Raw genomic sequence first — 10,613 nt, 5'->3', positions numbered from 1 at the left:
AAAGCTGTTGGGACTTGGCGCCTAGTATTGTCGTTTTCATTTTCATTTCAATCATGTGTTGCAGCAATGAGAGTGTCTGCTCCGCAGAGCTGGTGTATTCGATGTTGAAAGCCCCAGTTCATGGAAAATAAAAATAAGCCCATTACATTGGAAGTGAAGTCCAATACATCTACACATACATATCCACACTTCAAACACAGGGCCTTGGAAGAGATGCAGTTGTCACCAGTGTACAGCAATGTGGGGTGGGCAAATTCCTGTCCTGGCGTCTGCAAAGCAAACATATAAATACATAATTGTTGGTGCACAAAAACAATACGGGTTGCTCTGTGACAAGGTTTTAAAGAACTGACTTTTATTTTAGGTAAGTGTTGTCGAAATGAAAAATCCCGCAGAGAAAAAGACCAAAATTGCTAATTTCTGTTTGAAGTAGGCAAAAATGGTTTGTTATATTACCAGAAAATTAGAACAGTTCTAAGCTTTTACTTCAAAAGCAGTAAGTACCCATTTTATTGTGCTACAAAAAAAAGATTACCATAAGCTGCAGTTCAATTTTCATAGCTTAGTTTGGAAGATCATATGTGCACAGTGCAGCCATGGATGGTTGCACAAGATTTGCTCTGTCATGTGATCTCATCTGCCACTTTGACATATTTAATTGCTTTAATAATGTCCATGAGGTAGAGAGCATAAATGGTTTCTCTGGTTACTTTCATTTCTTTCGAAGCCCAACAAAAAGGAACCACTAATAATTTGAGTAAATAGAATGCCACACATAAAGCGCCTGCACATAATGGTTAATTGCTTGATACTTCTTAAGCCTTAATAATCAAGTTTAACAAAATTAACTCATTTTAACTTAAGGCTATACTCCAATTGTTTATCTTGATGGTTTTCTAAGCTCTGAAATTTCCCCACACTTATACCGGGTCTTGAATATTACGCTGCACATGTTCAAAAGAAGGTTTTGTACTCACCGCTACACTGTTCTTGTTCACATTTTGCAGAACAATCCCATTTTGGTGTCGGCTTCGTTTAGTATAACGCTGACCAAAGTTAACTGCCCGGATTTTAAGGAAAATGTGCAAATTTTTCTTCACTTACGGGGATGCGAGCTGCTGCAGCGACAGCGCTCGCATCCGCGTAACTGGCATAAACCTGTGTCGCTGCCTGCCGGCAGCTGCAAAAAGCAGCCGGTCACGCATGCTTACCATTGGGTTTACCGTGTGTTGCCCACTCGTGAACACACTGCAAACCTTCCTGACCGCCTGCATTCTGCAGCTGCCGGCAGGCGCCGACACATGTTTACCGTAGCGCCGTCGCTGCAGAAGCTCGCATCCCCACAAGCGAAGGCAAATTTGCACTTTTTTCTTAATACCAGGCAATTAACTGTAGTAAACGTCATACTAAACGAAGCAGCCCCCAAAATGCAATCATTTTGCAAAACTTGAGCAAGAACGGTGTAGCGGTGAATGCGAAACCTTTCTTTGAACAGGCGCAGCGAAGTATTCCGGGCCCTGTACATATTGACAATTGCCTCATACTGACACTGTGTACATGGTCCTGTAAGCAGCTTAAAGTTCTAACCATTTTTGTGAGCATGTCGTCCCCTCGCTCATTGACAAGAAATGGTAGAACCATGATGGCGCTCACGCCTTTTGCATCTGAAGAGAAAAATTACAGCAGTGAAAGGGCTGCAGCTGCTGACCAATTTCGCTGCTTGTAATTATTAAACAAACTAGCAAGTATAAAACTGCCAGCAGCAACAGCTTATAAGATTCATACAATCATACAGCAGTCTACTTAGGGAATTTCGGTGGTACAATTCAGTACTAAATGGGCAGTGAATAAATAGTAACTGCATATCATCATCATCAGTCTATATAAATCTCCAATGCAGGACGAAGGCCTCTCCCTGCGATCTCCAATTACCCCTGTCTTGCGCTAGCTGATTCCAACCTTCACCTGCATATTTCCTAAATTTATCACCCCACCTAGTTTTCTGCCATCCTCGACTGCGCTTCCTTTCTCTTGGTATGCATTCTGTAACTCTAATGGTCCACCGGTTATCCATCCTACGCATTACATGGCCTGCCCAGCTCCATTTCTTCCTCTTAATGTCAACTAGAATATCGGCTATCCCCGTTTGCTCTCTGATCCACACTGCTCTCGTCCAGTCTCCTAACGTTAGGCCTAACATTTGTTGTTCCATCGCTCTTTGTGTGGTCCTTAACTTGTTCTCGAGCTTTGTTAACCTCCAAGTTTCCGCCCCATATGTTAGCACTGGTAAAGTGCGATGATTGTACACTTTTCAACGACAGTGGTAAGCTCCCAGTCAGCATTTGACAATGCTTGCCATATGCACTCCAACCCAATTTCTTCTTCTGTAAATTCCTTCTCATGATCAGGGTCCCCTGTGTAGGTATATACAGCTATAAGCAGCTAACTGCATATAGCTATCTACAAAAAAGGATATTCGCAAGATGTGTTCGGCTATTTAATGGGTGATGCTTCTGGAAGTGTACTGCAAGTGGGTCAAACATGAATAGGTGGAACAAATGGGCCAGATTTTTGTTAATCAAGACTGTATGAAGCCCACAGATAATTAAGCCAGGGAAAGTACAGGAGAAATTAAATGTGATTTTATTGAAATGTAAAATAAATAAACATTGGAAAAGAAAGTAGGCAAAAAAAAACTTGCCACCAGTGGGGGCAAACCCACGTCATATGCATTACACATGTCAGCCTGTATCAGTTAAGCACGATGGAGGTTATTCTCCCATTCACCTCATTCCGCATTTGTTATGTTTATTAGATATGGCCCTGGAACTGTTAGCACCACTCAAGGCCATGGCTGACGCTGCAACATGTTCGTTGAACCGTAGGCATGATGTGGTACATGACATTTAAGAGCAGGCCGATGGCACTGTATGCTACCTGAAGGCATCAATGCTGTTATGAATGCAAAGACTTATAGGCCTGCTGCCTGCTCCTAAGGGTCATCCCCTTTGTGATGGTTGCAGGTAAAAGTATGTGCCACATCTTCTGCCATGATTATGAGTTTGGTGCTGGGCCACATCTAGTACACATACACACAAATCCCCAAGAATGTGAATGAGAGGACAGCTACTACCACAGCTCAATGAGTAGACTATTGCATGCTATAGTTGCAAGATGTGGGTTTTGCTCCCACCAGTGGCAAGTTATCTTTTATATTTTTCTTATGACTTCTACAGTTCAATAAAACCAGATTCAAGTTCCGCTGTGGTTCACTTCGCCTTTCTATGGTTGGACCAAACATGAAAACCTTGCTCATTATATTACATTGTTCTTTTTGTTTGTTTAAGAAAAACTAGCAATAACTACGTATTTGAAAAACATACTATACAGGCACTGATTTAAGTTATAGTTTCCTTAGAATTATGTAAAGCTAACTTCAGAAAGCTTAAGGATAGACCTAGTTAATGTGAACATATCTGCTAGTTTGTTACTCCTATTCAGGTGGACACACTTGGATTATGTGAGGACGCATAGAAAAATACTCAGTGCAACATGTAATTTCCTCAATGTGCTTTAACTTTGTATCCTTAGCGCTGCTTCCACCTGAATTTGGGGCTAGTTCATTATACAAGTCGAAGTGAAATGCATGAACGAGCTATAATAAAAAATGGTATCATCTGTTTCCTTTCTGCTGTGCTTTCTCGTGACTCAGTAGCACGTTTCAATTCAACGCCATGTAAACAATCAATTGTGAGCGGATCTTACGTTGCTATCATACTGCTACTGTACTGCACTCCACGGTTCCTTGACAGTCAACAGAAGCTATTCACTGGGAATAAGCTTTATATTCAAATAGCATTGTGGCTTCCTTAATTAATGCTGAAAAATAGCTTATGACCAACATCACTTTATTCCTTTCAGTCATGACTGTGTGTGGCCTCCAAATTTAAACAAATTTTCTGTATGTACAAAGCAAACTCAGCCGAAAAAAATTCAACCTGTAGCATGAACATTTAAGTGACATCAGGTTAGTCATCATAGTTACAGAAATAACTGATTGTGAAATTTATTATTTTAGATGCATTATTTCACGACAAGAAATAAAAATTGTTACAGAAGTAGGTGCACTGTTCTTAATCTAAAGGCGTTCTAATGCGAAAAAGAACACCAATTAACAGCAATGATACATAGCAACACTTTCCGACTACTTGTCAAACATGGTGGTATGCTTTTTCAGATACTGTTGTTTTGCATTATTCGTCTTATTTATTATGATGTATTTAGCATTAGCTGAAGCTTACATTGGTATAGCAATTATCAGTTGCAGGATACCTAGTACACACGATTTTACAAGAGCAGCTCTGATGCAGTTGACAGTTATGTAGCAGCAAGTGGGAACAACAGTGCAATTTAGATAAATTAGGAGATTTAAGCTTTAAGATTTTGTACTTGTTTTTCAGGCGCATGTGCCAGGAGAATTAGAATGAAGTGAAAGCAACTGACTTTACATAAATGCCAGTTCAGTGGCTTCCGGTTTTCAGGTTGTGTAAGAAATTGAAAACAGTACACAGTAAAAACAGTTGCCCTAATCTTAACTTGTTTTTTGCACTGTTTCCTTCATTTTCTAAAATGTATCAGCCGAGTTATCTTAGCACACCTTTCAACACAGCAGTTGAGTAATTTCTTTCTGTATTAGTTTGTTCAACATTTTTATGCATAAATGACTACATGCACAAAATATATTGTTCAACCAATTGTATATTTAGCTGAGCATGCAATTAATTTTACAGAAGGTGGCCGTATTGCACCTCAGATGCAGAGCTGCTGTTGGCATCTTCAAATTTAGTCAAGCTGCAAAGCTTATAGATCACAGCATGTCTACTCAATGACAAGCACACAGACGAGAACAGTTGCGAGAAACAATGGCCATAAACATTACGAAGTGCTAAGAAAGACTTTGACAGCATATTTTAACCTTTAAATGTGCCAAAGAAATCAAAATGAAGGAAATTTACAAGGAAATGCTCTTACATAGCCAGAGTCCAATCTGTTCCTCAGGGCTGGGTACTGGTTCACCAAGGCACCTTGCAGCAATGTTGTACAGCTTATTCGGGTACCTGATGTTTACAAAAGTGTGCATAAACCTTCTACATAAAACAATATACAAAAAAAACAATATGCAACAGCACTGTAGTGCAACCATTTCCATGAAATCATATCCAGCAGGTGAACTGTGATTCATCAGATGGGAGAATTTGTTCGGTTAACTGCACTATGAAAGCATTAGGTGCATGACGAGACAGAGGTTATAAAATTTATCGGATGGGTTTGACACAGGAGAGGGGTAACAGTATATCCTTTGGACCTGCAATAGCCAAGATAAACTGATGATGATGACCAGAGTTCACACTCTAACAATACTTTCACCAAAACAGAATATAAAAGAATTTAATTATTACTTCAAAAGAGTTTACTACTAAGAAATGCACACAAGAGAAAATTAGCCATGAATACCAATTGAAGAAGCATCTTCTATAAGAAATTACTAGGGCGGCTGATTAAGCTAGTTGTTGATCAATTATCGTGAGTGTACAGCATGTCACTAATTGCCACTATATGACATGCATTTTATTTGTTTTCTAAATTTCCATGAGCATGCAGATATTCCCTCCAGTTGCAAAGTTGTACGAGGCACTAGCTGACATGTACACAAAATTTAGTTCACGTACGCCCAGCTGTTTTTTTAGAAAAAGGGACTAAGTCGAAACATCGCATTCTGAGAAATGTGCGAATAGATGTGTCAAATTGCTTGCTTAATCAATACATCCCACGATTAGTCATCTTCATACTAAACTTTACCAGTAGTCTTTCCCTCTCTTTCTGCAGTCCTTTCATTGCTGTTATGCTTCAGCTTTAGCTTGAAATTGCTTTTTTACCCGCCATGAGTCTGTTGATAGCATCCACATGGAAAAACAAAAATGTACAGGAGTGACCTCCAGATGCTTTAGTACGCTTTTCACTGCAGCGGTTGCAATAAAACTCAATTTTGTATCAATGTATGTGTTTTCCTCATCAGCAACACTAAAAGGCATGAAATAGGTCCTTCACAGATGTGACGTGCCCTCCGAAAAGCACACATCAACATAAACAAAAGCAAGAGGAACGCATGAGAGCTACAAAGAGCTCCCTAAGGGCTGTAAAATGCATTACAAAAAAAAGTCACAAACCAAAACCAAAAGTACTGTCTAATTCAAGACGTTTTTATACGATGGAAACTTCATATCATCTTAAGTCTCGACGACAGGTCATGCCCACGTTACAGTCGACGCTAAAAATATAATGAATTAAATAAGTGGTTTAGAAGTCGCATATAGCCAAGTGTTTTATATTTTTTGAAAGCTATAAACATGTGCTATCAGTACAACGCAAAATCAGAAATTTACGGTTTGGGCCTAACAACGTCGAAACTCCCCCCCCCTTAACAGCTGTACCCACAATTTTCAAAATACCCGAACGCTCTAGACACTGGTCGAGAGCATTCTCAGCCCAGAAGGCATTGAGCACATTGCACTTTTCGAGCCCAAGTGCAGCCAGTCTACACTGGCTAACCTCATTGTCTTTCTATCTAAACCTATCAATGCCTTTTCATTAGTAACAAAGCTTTAATTCGGCCCTGAAACACTTTGTGCATAGTAAGAAAGCATTGCCACTCTGTTAACGAGGCTCCTGTGGGAGTGTGAACAAAATATTACACGACATGCAGCAGAGAATTCACAATCTCGTGCAAAAGCAGTTAAAAATTGCTTGCTCTCACTTAAGCATAGTTGTTATGCAGTGTCATCGCAAGCAGCTAGACCCACAACAGCTATTGGCTGATTTCGTGATCGCAAGAACATTCTCATTAATACCATTATTGCTCATTTGAGTTAAATAAACAAAAAATATATATATGTATTTGACCTCAAAAAGACAAAACAGCCATTTCACCTTTGCACTGCTTTGCTGAACATGACGACTGCACGCTGCTGCGCATGGCTTCAGAGATGAAAAGCGCAGCGTAGAAATTGCGGCCGCCACGAGCCGCCTTGCGTTCACCCTACGGACAGCAACGGGGCATTGCTTCCTTGTGCCCCCTTGCCAACTCCTCTGTGCAGCTTCCAGCATGCTAGTGGAAATGAAAGGAGACAAAAAACCACTTATCGGTGCGATAATTATGTCTAACTTCACTTGTCCTTTAAGGATTCGAAAACTTTTGTGGGAGGAAATTTTTGAGGTGACGTAATTTAATAGTGATGATATGCTATGATTACTTAGAAAAGTGTTTCAGGACCCCTTTAAAGTATTGCTCAAATACCGTTATTTTATCCTTCCAGCATATGACAGACTTTAGTCATACAGAGTTAACTAACGAGTACAGATTGGATAAGACATACGGATAAGCATACAGCTGTTTTGGTGCCTCTGATGCTTCAGAGTGGCTTTGGGAGACGAATAAGTTAATCAACGCCCCATCATGCACTGCTGTGCTTTCATTCATGTTGACATAGCAAGGGAACCGATCTTTGACCTGAAAGCATACACCGGTGGTTTATCAATAGGTTTGAACCAGTGGACACTGAACAGGCATTGATTAATTTTTAGCCTTTTTCTATGGTTGCTGTAGTGTCCCAAATAGGTTTGTTATTTAAAGCCATAAAGCACAGCACAACACTAATCCTGCGGCCCATATGTGAGCTAAGTGCAGGACACATTGAGCAAACAAGTTTGAGCTTATTTAGCAATGCCAGCAACAATCAGTATATAGGAACAGATGATTTCCCAAAGATAGAACCATATAGTTGATTGCACAACGTTTTCATAGTCCTGTTGGTGAAAATGTCAATGAATGTTTTACCTGTGTTGGTTGAATTTAACTTTATTACTGCATGATTACTGCAGCAAACAAATAACAAGGCAGACAACACTCCTGTTTTCCTCGTCTTGTCTGTTTATTGGTTAAATGCTACAGAAATTTGCAGATTATGGCATACTACGACCGGTTACACAAACTAAAGCACCATTACATTGTTTGAAGCTGTTAGTACTTCACCTTTCCCTATCTAATAGGGTAGCGATTGCACACCTGAGCTCAAATCAGTAGTAAACCAACCGCAAAAGTTTGCAGAAGACGGAAGTCCCCGAAAACGTTTAGTTTCCTTTCCAGTTCTCCCCTAGGCAAAAACTGAAGTTGCGCAACGATGTGTTCCTAAGGGCAAGTATGCGCTTCACGTGTCAATGTCAGCGACGAGCCGAAAATATTTGTAATTGGCAGCACAGTGAAGTGACACAGGGCAATTTCGTAACACTCGGACTGTCAGGTAAACGTGAAACAACTCAACAGTTACTACTCGTGCTCGACATTTCCGCTACGCGTACTGTTGCTATTTTGCCCATACGAACCAAACAGTGACCAAATCATCTTTACACTCCATAACACGCAGAACATTCATGCTCACCTGTATTAGGAGATCATTGCATGTCATCAGGTGCGCGAACCCACCCATCCGCACACTTTCGTGAAGGTCGGCGAGCTTCCGGGCGCCTGTGAACTTCACAATTTTCTTTGGTGGCCCGTGCGAAACGAGGTAAACTGCTTCCGCATCAGTCGGCGAGCCTTCAGTTGAAGTCGGATCAGATGACATGCTGCTACAGTTGTCGGGTATCACAGGCGCAACGGACGCAAGAGAAAAATCCCACTCGCGTTTCGACGGTCGCAGGCTTGCCGCCGTCATGGAATAAAGAACCGCCGGCGTGGTTTCAGATTCTGAGGAGTAACCGCTGCTACCGCTGCCGCGCTTTTCACAGTTGCGTATCCAAAGTCGAAGTAAATGCGAAAGCCAAAAGCCAACCACTGTACTACGAGCATCAAAACCGCAAACGACCGTGAAAGTAATTGTGAGTCTCGAAGGTTGTGCTTTTTTTCTGTACTGCAAGCCCATTTTACTTACGCCGTCACCGCGGCGTTTGAAACAGTTCTCAGAGGCTATGCTTTAGCAGGCTAGAGTGGGTCTTAAGACCCATGACTGGTTTTTTATATATTATTTTGTTTTATTTACAACATTGTGGTAAACATAAATAAAGATGTGTTGCAACGATAATTAGAGAAACAACCTTCAATTGCTAATTATTATTTTTGCTCACTGGTACACGACCCGAATTAATCGTGTTTACTAGGAGGCGACACAAATAGCTATGCACCTCTACTCGGTACGCTCCATCAGCTTCAGTGAATGATGAGTTCCGCGTGCAACTTGGTGGACTTCATAGTTTGTTTTTCATTGACATTGAGTGTATATTCATGTTATATTTTCATTTCTTTTTTTATTCTATGCATGTTAAATCAATATTTATGTACTTCCGCCCCTTATTGCTTCCCTTGAGGAATCTTTAAATACAAAACAGATATGTATGTAAACCGCGTTGTATATAAATACCATCCAGTGTTTTCACTATGAAGTTGGCGTTTTGCCATCCTGCTTCTGTGATTTCTTACTGAATATTAAAAAAAAACAATTTGCATTTCTTGCTATGTTGATAATTCAGTAATGAAGCACTGCATGAAATGCGTTTTACTTTTTGCGCCTATAGTTAACCTGCATTGTGTTGCTTTCTTTGGTATAGTCAACCAACTATTTCATTGAGTGATCCAATGAATCCACATTGGTTGATTGTATAAGGTGCTTATCACTGACTCCCTTCATGGGAGTCCTCCATTTCATGCGCGAGTCCCGACTTCGTCTCGTGACTACCTTTGGAAGAAAAGGTAGTCAACGTCTGAAAAAAGAGAGTCGAGGTAGTCGTGACTCTCTTTTGACTCTCTTTTTTTTAAGAGTGTATGACAGGTGGCGACGACGTCTTGAAGTACAGAACCAGTTGCCTGTGTCGTTATCGATTTGTACTACGTCTGCTCAGGCGAAACGTATCTACGCCGTTTAAAAATTAGCGCATCGTGTCGCCGTGACGTCACCAATTTGTGTGGTGTCTCATCTGGCCTATTAAAGTTTTTGCCAGTAAATGCGCGCTACACTGTATTATAATACATCAAAAGAATGAAATGATCAAATTTTAGAAAATTTTATTGAGCTACAAGTGCTCGTACACAGAAAATGTATAGGATTTAGTGACGTCATACTGATGTATCGGCAATCTATTTCCGGTGACAAATTCAAATAATAAAACTTTAACCTTGATTTTCGCTTGTGTAAATTAACGTAGTATCGCGAAATTAACGCGAACAGAGTAGCGCATCCGTGTCTACGAATAGTCTACGAATGTAAATTTATTAATTTATTGAGTTATTCTGTTCAATTCCGTTTTCATAAAGACCATATATATATATCCAGAGCATCACCGATATACTTTCGAAGTGTACGTCGAGTGAAAGGACATTTTAAATATACAGCTGCTGATGAGTCCTCCTCTAGAAACTGAGGAAAATTTCGCACAAGATACCGGAATGGTAGTATTTTCTTCAATTTTAAACATCATATCGTTTTGAGTTGATGCTAATATATTAGCCCTACATCTTGACAAATTCGAAAACTCTGTGCACAGCGAAGAATGAACATGCGTGT

General features: G+C 40.3%; 1 long non-coding RNA gene across 1 annotated transcript; it reads right to left on the bottom strand.

The window, feature by feature from the left end:
* Window positions 1–1,554: 1,554 nt before the first annotated feature.
* LOC119464618 (uncharacterized) lies at window positions 1,555–9,221 on the bottom strand. Its single transcript, XR_005194483.2, has 4 exons — window positions 8,496–9,221; window positions 6,988–7,165; window positions 5,032–5,117; window positions 1,555–1,664 (listed from the first exon to the last, which is right to left on the bottom strand). It is a non-coding gene; the product is annotated as an uncharacterized LOC119464618 (long non-coding RNA).
* Between the last annotated feature and the right edge of the window lie 1,392 nt (window positions 9,222–10,613).

The sequence above is a fragment of the Dermacentor silvarum genome, chromosome 9 (genome assembly GCF_013339745.2).
Source record: "Dermacentor silvarum isolate Dsil-2018 chromosome 9, BIME_Dsil_1.4, whole genome shotgun sequence".
In the NCBI taxonomy this organism is placed as follows: domain Eukaryota; kingdom Metazoa; phylum Arthropoda; class Arachnida; order Ixodida; family Ixodidae; genus Dermacentor; species Dermacentor silvarum.
This window is presented reverse-complemented; position numbering and strand designations above follow the sequence as displayed.